Source organism: Hibiscus syriacus, unplaced genomic scaffold (genome assembly GCF_006381635.1).
Source record: "Hibiscus syriacus cultivar Baekdansim isolate YM2019G1 unplaced genomic scaffold, ASM638163v2 tig00111841_pilon, whole genome shotgun sequence".
In the NCBI taxonomy this organism is placed as follows: Eukaryota; Viridiplantae; Streptophyta; class Magnoliopsida; order Malvales; family Malvaceae; genus Hibiscus; species Hibiscus syriacus.
Genome location: NW_024063196.1, coordinates 3,384,493 through 3,399,818, shown reverse-complemented (window position 1 = coordinate 3,399,818; position 15,326 = coordinate 3,384,493). Strand labels below are relative to the sequence as shown.

Sequence of the window (15,326 nt, the reverse complement as noted above, 5' to 3'; positions counted from 1 at the left end):
AAAATCTAGTTTAGAATCATAATATAATCAATGCCCGATATAATGTTCATCATAGAACTAATCTAAACTAGTTCTAAAATCAAAATAGAGGTTTTTGGAAAATACCTTGAAAAATTCGGATTGAGTGGAATGTGATGATGTTTTGCATGATTTAATGATGTTAGCAGGATTGGAGATCTAAACGACTTAAGCAGCTGTACCGCTAGCTGTGGCTATGATATTTGAATCATGTCTGGCAAATGATTAGACAATTTAAGCTGTACAAATATTATATATATAATCTGGCAAATATCAAAGCTGTACTGCTAGCTGTGGCTATGATATTTGAATCATGTCTGGCAAATGATTGGACAATTTAAGCTGTACAAATATTATATATATAATCTGGCAAATATCATAGCTGTACCGCTGGCAAATGTCTGGCAAACTGCTAAGTGGTTTAGGGTTAGAGCAAAATTTAAAAAACACAAATATTAAACCCTAAACTAAAAAACAAACCCTAAACTTTAAATTGTAAACCCGTAATCCTAGACATTAATATATATATAATATTTAATAATATTTATATGATAAAATATAAAACAAAAATACATAAAATAGAAGAAAATAAAGTACAAGAAAATAAAATCACATAAATTGAAATATTAGAAAATACAATTACATAAGTAATTGTCAACAATTAAGTAATAATAAAATATATGAATTTTTTTCACATCTTTTAGGTTCTTTTGACGTCTCTCAAATATCAATATCACAATGAATTTGAGTGGATTTTAGACGACCTGACTCCCTTAACAACAACAACAGATCTGGTATAATTGTAAGCTAAGTCTTGATCTCATTTGGGTCTTTTTCATTTCCTATAAGAGAATTCAAATTCATATACCTTCAATACTTGCGAAAGTTGATATACTGGGTCAACAAAACTTTTATAGTCAAAATGAAAATGTGAACAAGCTGCTATGATATGGGGCATAGATACTTTAGAGCTTGAAAAAAATCATAATCACAACACATTTCTTGTAGATTAACTCTAAAAGAGTTAGATTCAATCCCTTGAAGAGATTGTAATATTTCTGTCACACGAAATAATTCATGGGTGCGAGAAAATTTTGTTACCAACATTCCATTTGATGCTGTAACTTTTTTCTGTAGACATGCTACTAATCTTGGGGTGATAAAAATAGTTGTTTTGCATCCAAGTAAGATCATGTCCCCTGAGCTTGGTAAAAAGCTTAGCAAAAAAAATGTCGTTTTAACTAAACAGTTATGTAAAACCCCAACTCGTATCCGACCCGGATCCAAGTCCGAGGTGTCACATTGACTTTTCAAAACTTATATTTGTATACCAATATGAAAAATTCCACTTTTATTCAATATAAGTTCATAATTTATATCATTAAAATAAAAGTATCTTAAAACTGATCAGAGCATATATAATTCAAAACATTAATTACATGCCAACTATTTTCAATAACCAAATAGAAAAAATTCTAAACTCTTTTCTGATCTGATCATAGGAAAGGAGAGGCTAACCTGCCTTGCCTTGACTATCGCTGCTTCGCTTCTCTATTTGCTTCCAGAAACCTACGTGTGAAACACTCACACACGAAGTCCATGACTTAGTGAGTCATATAAAACGTATAAGGTAACTATAACTCTTAACAATTAATGCATACATCATACAATCAAATCATAAAACCTCATATACACATTCATGTAACAATTTTGTACATATAATTATATCATTTTATCATATAGTAGTGTACTGTTTCATGTTCATATAATCATTTATTTTACCTTACTCAGTTTATAACACATTCACATGTTATCCTTTAACTCATTCCCTTTTTCATAATTCTTAGTCATATAATATCTATACTATAGTCATCTATCTTATTTCTTATTTCCATTTACTTCTATTTATCATATAACTCATAGACTCTTGCTACATATTCCATATCATATCTTTGTGTACTAATTCTTTATATTCTATTAGTTCATTTTTCACATAATTTGTCACAAAAACATATTATCATAACCTATTAAAATTTTAATTTCTATAATGTTCTCATATGATTTCATTTCCTAGATCTTTGTACTATGTTTTATATCACTTAAGAATTTAACCAGTTTTAAATCACCATTTCATTGAAACATATGGAATTTTCTATATAACATATTTATATATATATATATATATTTCCTATTTGATGTACTATTTATTTATATCCATTAATTTATCTAAATTCTCATTTCCAAGTATAATTCTATTATACTAGTTCATCTACAAAATATATTCTCACTATACAATCATAACTATTCTATTCATATAATCCTATAATCCATCATTTTATTACACATACCTATACTTTTGGAATTCATAACATTTCTCTTGAAATTACTTGAAACATATCATATAAGTTCATTATAATATCTTATATTCCAACATATCAAACAAACATAATTTTAACATAGCTAATAACATATGCAATACATACAACCATTACACTCATATTCAAGCACACAATTACATAAAAATCATATCAAATTTATTTCTATTATCTCTTTATTAGCCCATGTACGTTACTGAGAACTTAAGGTATGTGAGTACTGTGCACTATGCTGTCACCACAACTCGTATAAATGCATCGAAGTGCCACATAGAATTGCACCGAAGTGCCGCATAGAAATGCACGTAAGTGCCATATAAGATGTCCCAAAGAACCACATAGAAAATTCCTTAAGAATCATATACATAAGCTAGGGACCAAATATGTGACTCAAAATACCTCATACATGTTCCAAAGAATACATATATATCTCGAAAGACCGCGTAGACCCTCTACTCTTGGCATGCCAACTATACCTATAGCTCTCACCTCATATAACATGGGCATTATTTCTTATCATTTCATGTCTTCACATGTTCATATCACATATGCAAATAATTCCATGTTATATTCTCATATGGTCACATAGATTATATAACATTTTCGTGTGATCTCATAGTTTATCATATGTTCTCTTATATTTACATATATCATATAGCATATATATAGTCACACATCACATGCACATGCACATGTTCATATCGTTCCTTATGTCCATGTTGTATAACTTATATAATCATACAAATCACTTATATCAGTTCACCGTGCCTATCACACTATCTATATTCATTTAAATCATGTAACATATATAGTAACATATACACTCATAACAAACACATGCTCATATTCATGAACTCATGCATAATACTATAGGAAATAGACTCGTCGCAAGTCTTATTTCCATTAAACCTCATATTTTATCTAATATGCACTCACTTGGCCTCACTAGTCAATTCGATCTCTTATCTTTCCCTTGATCAATCTTACTTGCCAAATATTCTGGAATTGCTTTAAGCTCAAAATCTACATAAATATACATTTTTAGACAATTTTTAGATACTCACACCTTGTAATTTGATACTAGCAACTTAAACAAACTTAATAAACAAATATTCATATTTTTTCTTTAGGGGGTATCGATACCCTACTGGGGGTATCGATACCCTCATAACATTCTGTAATTTTTCGTTCAAGGGGGTATCGATACCCCTATTATATTCTAAAATTTTCTCGTTTGAGAGGGTATCGGTGCCTGTTGAATGGGTACATATACCCCTTGCCCAGAATTCACATTTTAAGCTCGAAAATCATACTAAACTCACTGGATTCTTCTTATATAATCTCATTTTAACCCTTCAAACTTAACTACACTTAGCCTAGCCCACTTATATCTTTTAAACTCAACTTAATATCCCATATTCCATCTTAAATTTGGAAACCAAAAATCTTACCAATTTCTCAATGTGTTCTAAATTTGTTTCTAACACTTTGAATTTCTTATTTTGACCGATGACAAGTCAAATTTAACTTCCAACTTCAATTACTAACTCTTTCCCAAGATTTTAATTTGAAACCTCTTATTTTTAATCTCTCATAACTTGATAATCTTTGAGTTTTAATCCATCTTAAGCTTTCCTTAATATTTTCTATCACTCTAAGAATTAAAACCAACTTTAAAATGAAAGAATTAATCAACTTGAAACCAACTTACCTTTGCCATGGAGCTTATGAGAAGAGAAGAGGAAGAAGAGAAAACAAGCTCCATACTTTTCTTTCCTTTCTCTCTATACCACGTGTTGCTCTCCTATATAAAGGGAGAAATAAAATCCTTCCTTAGAAAAGACCATTTTACCCTTATTACTTTCAAACTTTATTATTAAATCCAACATCAACACTTTTCATTTAAGTCCCTAAACTTTTAATCTTTTCTGAGATTGGTCACTAAATTTTAGAATATTTCAATTTAGTCACTAACCCCGATTTTGGGATATTACAAATCTCCCCTCCTTTAAAGAAAATTTGTCCTTAAATTTTCATTGCACATACCAATAAGAACATACCTTCAAATGTTCCCATATTGCCTCCTTTACTTAACCTTTCATTCCTTTAGTTTTTCAACTTCATTTTTCCTTTATACATTCATATACTGTCACTTATCATATACATAGTAACCAATAACCTCAATCCATTCATGTCTTTTCTCTCCTTTAATTCTGCATTTTCCTTTGATATTTCTAAAATCCATATAATGTCACTCATCATGTAGACAGTAACATCCATTCTCATCACTCCACATCATAAATCAATCTATTTTCTTCTTAATCTCTAATTACCTCATAACAATACCAAACTTTTATTCCATCTTCAATTGACCAAGAACAAAACTTGAAACCTTCTTCAAATGTAATTAAACATACACTTTACGAAATCAAACAATCTTTTCACATCACCTTACACACTTTTCTTACTTCTATATCGAACTTATTATCTACACTTACATATAACCTTTGTCATACTTAATCCTTCAATTCCTTCTCAAATCAAAATCTCCTTATAACATAAATCACATTTTTCTTCCGGCTCTCATACTCTTTTCCTATCGCTTATACTTATCCCTCTTATTGATCTTTATCATATCTTCATAACTCTGATAATCAACTTTACCTATACAAAATATCATTCTTTATCATCTCTTGTACTTGTGTTTTCCTTCATCAAAACCCCCTTAAAACATTAAATACTCATCTTTTTTTGCTTACATCATATCTATATGATCAAAAAATATATATATAACCACATCCAGATCTATATCATACTTGATTAACTCAACTTTATCTTTTCTTCCAATCTTATAACTCTATCACCTTTACTCTTACAGTTAGTCAATAATAACTATTCAATCTAGAGCACAAGCCTTGATCAGCTAATCAAATACATCCTTCCCAATTGGAATTTTCCCAACAGTAGTTTACTTAACTTATCAAATCCATTTTTATTCTCATACACCATATCTTAGAAACTGATCACTGATGTATCCATATACACATTACTTAATCCATTTAAAAGGCTTTTTCTTCTTTAATTAACATAATTTTAACATAACTCTTAATCCATTCTTCCACTTTCATATCATTCTTCATATTCATATTCAATTCCTTATTTAATTTTCCAGTACCAAATTTTACTGCTTAAATGGGTTTGAATTTCGTCAGATTTGATCCTTTGACATGAAATACAACTAGTTCAAACCGAGTCTATAATTGAGAATCATAATCTTTGTCTCTCTTCGATAGTGTTGATTTTTGTGAGATAAGAATTCTCTTAATTCCTCTGAGATTTCTCTAGATATTTAACACTATTAATCACTTCTTGAAAAGAAAATTTTAACAACAATAATATTCTTTTAGTCTAGGCACAAGCCCTCCATACCTCACTTATATACATCATTTTTCTTTGAATAACTTAACAACAATTTCTTCAACTTATCCAACTACATTAATATCCTTACACGTTACGATTCCTCTGTTTCCAAACTCAAGCATTCTAACTTTCTTTGTCTTATAAACCGAGTGCTGATATAATTGATTCTTAAACTTTTCTATTACTCTTTAACTTTTCTCAAACATATGAATCCTCACCTTCTTCACTATGTCACATTATTATGATCAAAACATACAACTATATCAAGATCCACCTCATCTTTGGTTATCTTACTTTGACAATATCTCAAAATCTTATAATTCGAATACATTTTCCATCACATGATCTGGTTAGCCAACGCTAACTCTTTCCATCTAGAATACAAACCCTTATTGTATCTATATTCTTGCTTAACCATAATACTATCATTTTGTCTCAAATTCATAAACTCTATCTCCCTATCTCTTATACACTTGTCACTGATGCATCTCTTCTTAAATTCTTACACAAATACTCATCACATTCTTTGATCTTTTTAACGTTCTTATGGTGTCACTTGTTTACCATATTCTATCTTATCCACGTAATAATAATAAAACTACTCCACATTGCTTTTCTGATTCAAAACAGTGAAGACCTTCTATCACTATTCTGATATGATTTCAACTTTTTGAAATCAATCTTTGATCTTATGAGGCACTTCCTGAGGTGTCCGCTCTTTATCCTGCCTGGCCAGGACAGGTGAATAGTTATCACAATCAGGAATATCACCTTTCACTTTACTTCAAAATTATCATAATCATACTTATATTATAACTTAGCAATCTAATTCTATTAGCAAGACATCACACTCCTTACACTATCAGATCATAAATTTTCACTTTATGTTGGCATGTACACATTTTTAAAACACTCTTACCTTCGGTTTAAGCCTAGAATCGGCTAAACCTTAGCTCTGATACCATTAAATGTGACACCCCCAACTCGTATCCGACTCGAATCCGAGTTTGATGCGTCACATTGACTTTTCAAAACTTATATTTGTATAACAATATAAAAAATTCCACTTTTATTCGATATAAGTTCATAATTTATATCATTAAAATAAAAGTATCTTCAAAACTGATCAGATCATATATAATTCAAAACATTAATTACATGCCAACTATTTTCAATAACCAAATAGAAATAATTCTAAACTCTTTTCTGATCTGATCATAGGAAAGGAGAGGCTGACCTGCCTTGCCTTGACTATCGCTGCTTCGCTTCTCTATTTTCTTCCAGAAACCTACGTGTGAAACACTCACACACGAAGTCCATGACTTAGTGAGGCATATAAAATGTATAAGGTAACTATAACTCTTAATAATTAATGCATACTTCATACAATCAAATCATACAACCTCATATACACATTCATGTAACAATTATATACATACAATTATATCATTGTATCATATAGTATCATGTACTGTTTCATGTTCATATAATCATTTATTTTACCTTACTCAGCTTATAACACATTCACTTGTTATTCTTTAACTCATTCCCTTTTTCATAATTCTTAGTCATATAATATATATACTATAGTCATCTATCTTATTTCTTATTTCCATTTACTTCTATCTATCACATAACTCATAGACTCTTGCTACATATTCCATATCATATCTTTGTGTACTAATTATTTATATTCTATTAGTTCATTTTTCACACAATTTGTCACATAAACATATTATCATAACCTATTAAAATTTTAATTTCTATAATGTTCTCATATGATTTCATTTCCTAGATCTTTGTACTATGTTTTATATCACTTAAGAATTTAACCAATTTTAAATCATCATTTCATTGAAACATATGAACTTTTCTATACAACATATTTCTATATATATATTTCCTATTTGATATACTATTTATTTATCTCCATTAATTTATCTAAATTCTCATTTCCAAGTATAATTCTATTATACTAGTTCATCTTCAAAGTATATTCTCACTATACGATCATAACTATTCTATTCATATAATCCTATAATCCATCATTTTATTACACATACCTATACTTTTGGAATTCAAAACATTTCTCATGAAATTACTTGAAACATATCATATAAGTTCATTATAATCTATTATATTCCAACATATCAAACGAACATAATTTTTAACATAGCTAATAACATATGCAATACATACAACCATTACACTCATATTCAAGCACACAATTACATAACAATTATATCAAATTTATTTCTATTATCTCTTTATTAGCCCATGTACATTACTGAGAACTTAAGGTATGTGAGTACTGTGCACTATGCTGTCACCACAACTCGTATAAATGCATCGAAGTGCCACGTAGAATTGCACCGAAGTGCCGTGTAGAAATGCACCGTAGTGCCATATAAGATGTCCTTAAGGACTACGTAGAAAATTCCTTAAGAATCGTATACATATGCTAGGGACCAAATATGTGTCTCAAAAGACCTCATACATGTTCCAAAGAATACATATATGTCCCAAAGGACCACATAGACCCTCTACTCTTGGCATGCCAACTATACATATAGCTCTCACCTCATATAACATGGGCATTATTTCTTATCATTTCACGTCTTCACATGTTCATATCACATATGCATATAATTCCATGTTATATTCTCATATGGTCACATAGATTATATAACATTTTCGTGTGATCTCATAGCTTATCATTTGTTCTCTTATGTTTACATATATTATATAGCATATATATAGTCACACATCACATGCACATGTTCATATCGTTCCTTATGTCCATGTCGTATAACTTATATAATCATACAAATCACTTATATCAGTTCACCGTGCCTATCACACTATCATATATTCATATAAATCATGTAACATATACAGTAACATATACACTCATAACAAACACATGCTCATATTCATGAACTCATGCATAATACTATAGGAAATAGACTTGTCGCAAGTCTTATTTCCATTAAACCTCATATTTTATCTAATATGCACTCACTTGGCCTCACTAGCCAATTCGATCTCTTATCTTTCCCTTGATCAATCTTACTTACCAAATATTCCTGAATTGCTTTAAGCTCAGAATCTACATAAATATACATTTTAAGACAATTTTTAGATACCCACACCTTGTAATTTTATACTAGCAACTTAAACAAACTTAATAAACCAATATTCAAATTTTTCCTTTAGGAGGTATCGATACCCTACTGGGGTATCGGTACCCTCATAACATTTTGTAATTTTTCGTTCAAGGGGGTATCGGTACCCACCTGGGGGGTATCGGTACCCCTATTACATTCTGAAATTTTCTCATTTGAGAGGGTATCGGTACCTGTTGAATGGGTACTGATACCCCTTGCCCAGAATTCACATTTTAAGCTCGAAAATCATACTAAACTCACTTAATTCTTCTTATATAATCTCATTTTAACCCTTCAAACTTAACTACACTTAGCCTAGCCCACTTATATCTTTTGAACTCAACTTAATATCCCATATTCCATCTTAAATTTGGAAACCAAAAATCTTACCAATTTCTCAACGTGTTCTAAATTCGTTTCTAACACTTTGAATTTCTTATTTTGACTGATGACAAGTCAAATTTAACTTCCAACTTCAATTACTAACTCTTTTCCAAGATTTCAATTTGAAACCTCTTATTTTCAATCTCTCATAACTTGATAATCTTTGAATTTTAATCCATCTAAAGCTTTCCTTAATCTTTTCTATCACTCTAAGAATCAAAACCAACTTTAAAACGAAAGAATTAATCAACTTGAAACCAACTTACCTTTACCATGGAGCTTACGAGAAGAGAGGAAGAAGAGAAAACAAGCTCCAGAATTTTCTTTCCTTTCTCTCTATACCACGTGTTGCTCTCCTATATTAAGGGAGAAATAAAATCCTTCCTTAGAAAAGATCATTTTACCCTTATTACTTTCAAACTTTGTTATTAAATCCAACATCAATACTTTTCATTTAAGTCCCTAAACTTTTAATCCTTTTCTAAGATTGGTCAATAAATTTTAGAATCTTTCAATTTAGTCACTAACCCCGATTTTGGGATATTACAAGTTACAGGTAAATGATGCGCCCCTTTAAGGTTGAATTTATAGCCTCGCCCAAGTTGGTTGTCATATGATCATATTGATATTCATTTTCATATGCATTTGTCCACATTTCTTTGTTGATGACTTTGATGTAATTGTATTCTTACTCATTTTTTCCTTGCAAGTCTTGAAGCATAAACTCAAACCTTTGAGGTAAGAGTTCGTAACCTAAACCATATGTACTAGTTAGTGTGAACTAGAAATAAATAAAATGAAAATGATTGAGAAATAAACTTAAAAAAGTAACATAACTATGCGTATAAGTAATTGGCGTCATCATTCTTCTTATATTTTCCATGGTAATTTACAGTAATATGTCGGATACAATAACGATGTTGGACATGTGGAGGTTTCCACATTGTACTCAATAAGTCTATTGTTGCTTTGATTCCAGATCTGCGGTATGAAATAATGCAAATGTGTTCCCTCGTAAAATGTATTGGCGTTTCGTGAAACGAGCCTCCCTTTCTCTTTGTCAAAAAGGGTGCTACTCCGGTAAATATTGGTGAAAGAATGATAACTCGATATTATTTTATTTTTTGGGTGATTTTTAGATTAAAAAAAACTAAAATGTATCTTTATTCCTTAACAGGCTTCCTAGTGGAGCCGTTTCAAACAAAGAAGCCGCCTGATTTTTGTTTTATCCTCTAATTTTGTCAATTTTCTGCTCATATGAATAATAATTGTGTAATTAATTACAACTTCCAGTCTCAATTCTCAATCAAACCCAAATTAATCACGTAGTTTATATTTTCAACCAATGTAATTTAATTATAACCATAACCTAAAAATTACAAACGTAAAAATAAAAAGAATATGGTTATTAATTTTTTTATTAGTATGAGATTAATACAAAGTATTATTTATTCAAAAAAATTAATTATTTGATTAAACGTTCATAAATTATTGTGCATACATATGATGTTTAAGTTAAGAACTTTAAAAAATAATAATAATTTTTTAATAACTGAAATCATTTGATTTGTATTAATATAGAAAGACAAAAATAAAGGGTAATAAATTGGTAATTTAGAGTAGTTACAAGAATTGAAGTTACGAGTGGGACTGAAAAGGACAGAGTTGTTAAAAGGTGGCGGCCACACTCTAAAACTGCGATTCTTACCGTAAACAAACACACATCAGACATTTGGTTATTAGTTCCGACCACATAATTTAACCCAAATTAACGGATCCAACAAACACCATTAAATTTTGTACCATCTGATTGATTTCTTTTTACCCCAGATAATGTAGACTGCATTTTCTTTCTTTCTTAATTCAATTTAATGTATATATTAAGTGGACACTAGTTCCCACTTATAATCAATGGATTATTTGTGTACTTTATATTTAAATAAAAACTATGTACGTTCAATATGTACCGTAAAAACACCAAACTTTGAAACTTAATAAATACAACCCTCGTTTTAACCTCACTCTGTTTAACAACTATTTTTGAATCAACTATTAGAATTAAAAATATTTAGGGGTAAAAATAATGAATCACATATATTTACGAGATTCTGAAAATATATTTCTAAATTTACATAGTTATAAAATAATTTTATTCATTTAATTAAAATTTACAGTGTGGTCATTATAGGTTAAACCCAAAACATAAAAATAATTAGCGCCAAATTCAAGGTTGCCTTCCAAGTTAGTCTCAGTTGTAGTAAAATTTACCAGCTGTAATCTAACATTCACAAAATGACGAAAATGTCCTGATTAGGAATTATGGAGGCAAATTAATTAGTCGATGATAATAATAATTAACTACCAGTGTTGGTGTGAGTCAAAGGGAGAGAGGACTGACCTGCCCGAGTGTCCGGTGTCACGTGACCTGAATCTCTCTTATTTCAAGATTAAATCTTTTCTTTGTCCTATTCAGCACCCTTCCCCTCTTTGGATCTTTCTGTTTTCCGCCGGAATCTCCATATCGCCGATATGTCCCGTCCTTTCCATTTAAAAAAAGGTTAAACTACATAGTTAGTCATTCATCTATTTTTGTGATTCAATTTTGGTTATTCAACCCGCCATTAAAAATTGATGATGATAAATTATTATCATAGAATAATTTCATACCATCATGAAAAAAATTTACTTCTGCTTCAACAATTATGTTTATCTTTTAATGAAAAATGTGATTTTAAAGAAAAAATAAGTGTATGACAAAAGTAGAACTACAAAAATAAATGAGTGACTAAATATTTAGTTTACCCTTTTAAAAAATGACCTCAACCCAATTAGGCAATTACAGCTTGTCCTATAAATTACCTCAACTTTCGATATATGGCTCAAATATCTGTTTCATTTTTTTTTCTCTGTCCCTCTCTACTCTCTTCTTCTCCTTTTCTCTTTAAGAATTTCCTTACTTTATGTTTTGTGGAGAAAGAAAGCAGTGTATATCATCAGAAAGCATCTTGGATTCCTAGATTCTTTCAGGACTTGGTTTTGAAGTTACCCAAAATAGCAAGTCTGTGCTCTGTTAAGTGACTGAGAAAAAGCGCTGCGTGGTGTTTTCCTTTTATCCTCTTTGCTCCGCTCTCTCAAATACTGTTTTTATATATGTATGTATGCATATGCTTTTCAACAAATTAGTGGTGGGTTTCCCTTCACCTTAACGTGCTCTTTTTTGTTCAGCTTTCTTTTTCGACCCTTTATTCTCCTCGTGTCTAGTCTCAAAGTGATACAAGTTGAATCACTGAAAAAAATGGATCATTGCTCAGTTTCTTCAATCAAATGCACACAACACCGTAATCAAACCAAGCTCCGTTCACCATTGTTAAATGCCAGTCTTAAAACCAGCCAGAAATGAAGCCTCGGGTTGTTCGGATTTCAGTTACTGATGCTGACGCCACTGATTCCTCCAGCGACGAAGAAGAAGGAACAACCAGACCTCGAAACAGAGTCAAGAAATTCGTCAAAGAGATAACTATCAATTCATCGTCGTGTCCATCGCAAAACGATGTCGTTCTCAGAAGTAAACTGTCATCTTCCTCGAAGACTTGTCGGAAAAGGCCGGCGGCTGTTGCCGAAGCAGAAGATAAAGCGACCGCCAATGTACCGGCTGGGAAGAAATTCAGAGGAGTGAGACAACGGCCTTGGGGAAAATGGGCGGCTGAGATAAGGGACCCGCTAAGACGTGTACGGTTATGGTTGGGTACTTATGATACCGCCGAAGAAGCAGCAATGGTGTACGACAACGCGGCTATTCAACTACGTGGTCCCGACGCGCTCACGAACTTCACCACTCCTCACCAAAAATCAGTTGAAGAGAAAAACAGCCAAAAACCGTTATCCAGCTCAGAGTACAACTCCGTCGAAGAATCTCACACCACCACCACCAACCTCTGCTCCCCGATCTCCGTTCTCCGTTTGTTCGCTCGAGAAGTTCTAGATGAGTCTTGCTGCATTTCCGGCGAAAACTTGCCGGATTCCTGCGACGATCCATTTTGTATTCCGAGCGACATATTCAGCTCGGTACCGGATTTGTTCGACGACGATACGAGTTTACACGAAAGTTTTATGAAAGACGATTTCGGGTGTGGATTTTTCAGTTCGTGTGGGGATTTGGAGTTTGAATTTGGGAGCTTCTCGAGTTGGCAACATGGCGATGATCAATTCCAAGACATCGGGGATCTGTTCGGGTGGGATCCTCTGTTAGCCATTTGAGGGAGTAGTCGCTCGTGTAATGCCAGTTTTTACGGAAATTTTAAATCGGCGGGAACTGAAAATATCGGCAGTTTTTGCTTTTTGTTTAATCTCATATCTGCTGTTAATTAGTGAAATTAAGAAATTTTATGATGCTTGTGCTTGCACGTGATAAGTGCATTTCAATTCCAAAGGTTACGTTGTTTTATTTTCATCCATTTAACAAATGCTGAAGTTTTTTACTTTTAGAATCTGGATTCTTATTATTTACGCCCACCCCAATTCAAGCCTGAAAATATACATCAAAATGTGAATTTTGATTCTCCTTCTTTATTATTTCTCTAAGTGCTACCCTTTTATATCACGTATAATAAAGATACGTTTAAGCAGCAAGTGTCTTTGAAAGCATGTCTCTTCTACTTACCTCTAATCATGTTTGTAGTGCAAATGTCACAAGACTTTGGCTACATTAGATATCACAACTCCCCCACTCTGAACCACTGCATCAGCAGAGGGAAAAACAATTCCTCCTGGCTTTCACCATCCCTAATGCTATATCCAACAACGCAATAACTAATGTTTGCAGGCACTCAAATAATGCAGTTGGAAAAAAATTTGTTTAAATAGGGCACTCTCGAAATTATTTCGTGAAATATAGTGAATGCTACAGTAAATCTGAAGACGCATTGGAGTCCAAGCGACTTACACACAAATTTGGGAGAGACGCATTAGAGTCCAACCGACTTACACAATTTTTTTCACCAATTCCATTCTATGTAAATGTACAAAGGGTAAATTACACAATTAATTATTTAACTTTATTCTCTCTCCAAATTAATTAAATGTAACTGCACTGTTTTGGACAACAATTTCAATTAGAAATTATGTAAGCATGATGTTGGTTTCTTTAGTACACAAATTCAATGCTAGAGCTGATGGATCAAATTAGCTTCCATATAACAACTTGAACAATGGTCGATGAGTGATCAAAATATGAGTAAAACAACAGTTGAGTGATTAAATTGAAAAAAATTAAAAGTACAGTGAGTAAATTTGGAGAGAGAGTAAAGTTGAATGATTAATTATGTAATTTACCCTTCGTACAAGTGAAAAAAATATGGGAGACGCATTGCACTCCATGCGTCTCCTATATTTTTTTCATGTACGAAGGGTAAATTACACAATTAATCATTCAACTTTACTCTCTCTCCAAATTCACTCACTGTACTTTTAATTTTTTTTAATTTAATCACTCAACTTGTGTATTAAAGGGTAATTTTTTAACTTTTTCATAAATGTACAAAGGGTAATTTTTTTTAGAGTCCAAGTATTGAATTTGTGTACTAAAGAAACCAACATCGTGCTTACATAATTTCTAATTGAAATTGTTGTCCAAAACAGTGTAGTTGCATTTAATTAATTTATTTTTATTATACTCTAAATTAGTAGGGGTCATAACACTTGTGTACTAAAGAAACCAACATCGTGCTTACATAATTTCTAATTGAAATTGTTGTCCAAATCAGTGCAGGTGCATTTAATTAATTTATTTTTATTATACCCTAAATTAGTGGGGGTCATAACTCCCACCTAAACCCAATTTCAATTAGAAATTATGTGAGAACGATGTTAGTTTCTTTAGTACACAAATTCAATGCTAGAGCTAATGGATCAAATTGGCTTCCATATAACAACTTGAACAATGGTATATGAGTTATCAAAATAG

The 15,326-nt window shown here is 31.4% G+C and overlaps 1 pseudogene; it reads left to right on the top strand.

The window, feature by feature from the left end:
• Positions 1 to 12,288: 12,288 nt before the first annotated feature.
• LOC120171986 lies at positions 12,289 to 13,710 on the top strand (annotated as a pseudogene).
• Positions 13,711 to 15,326: the final 1,616 nt, after the last annotated feature.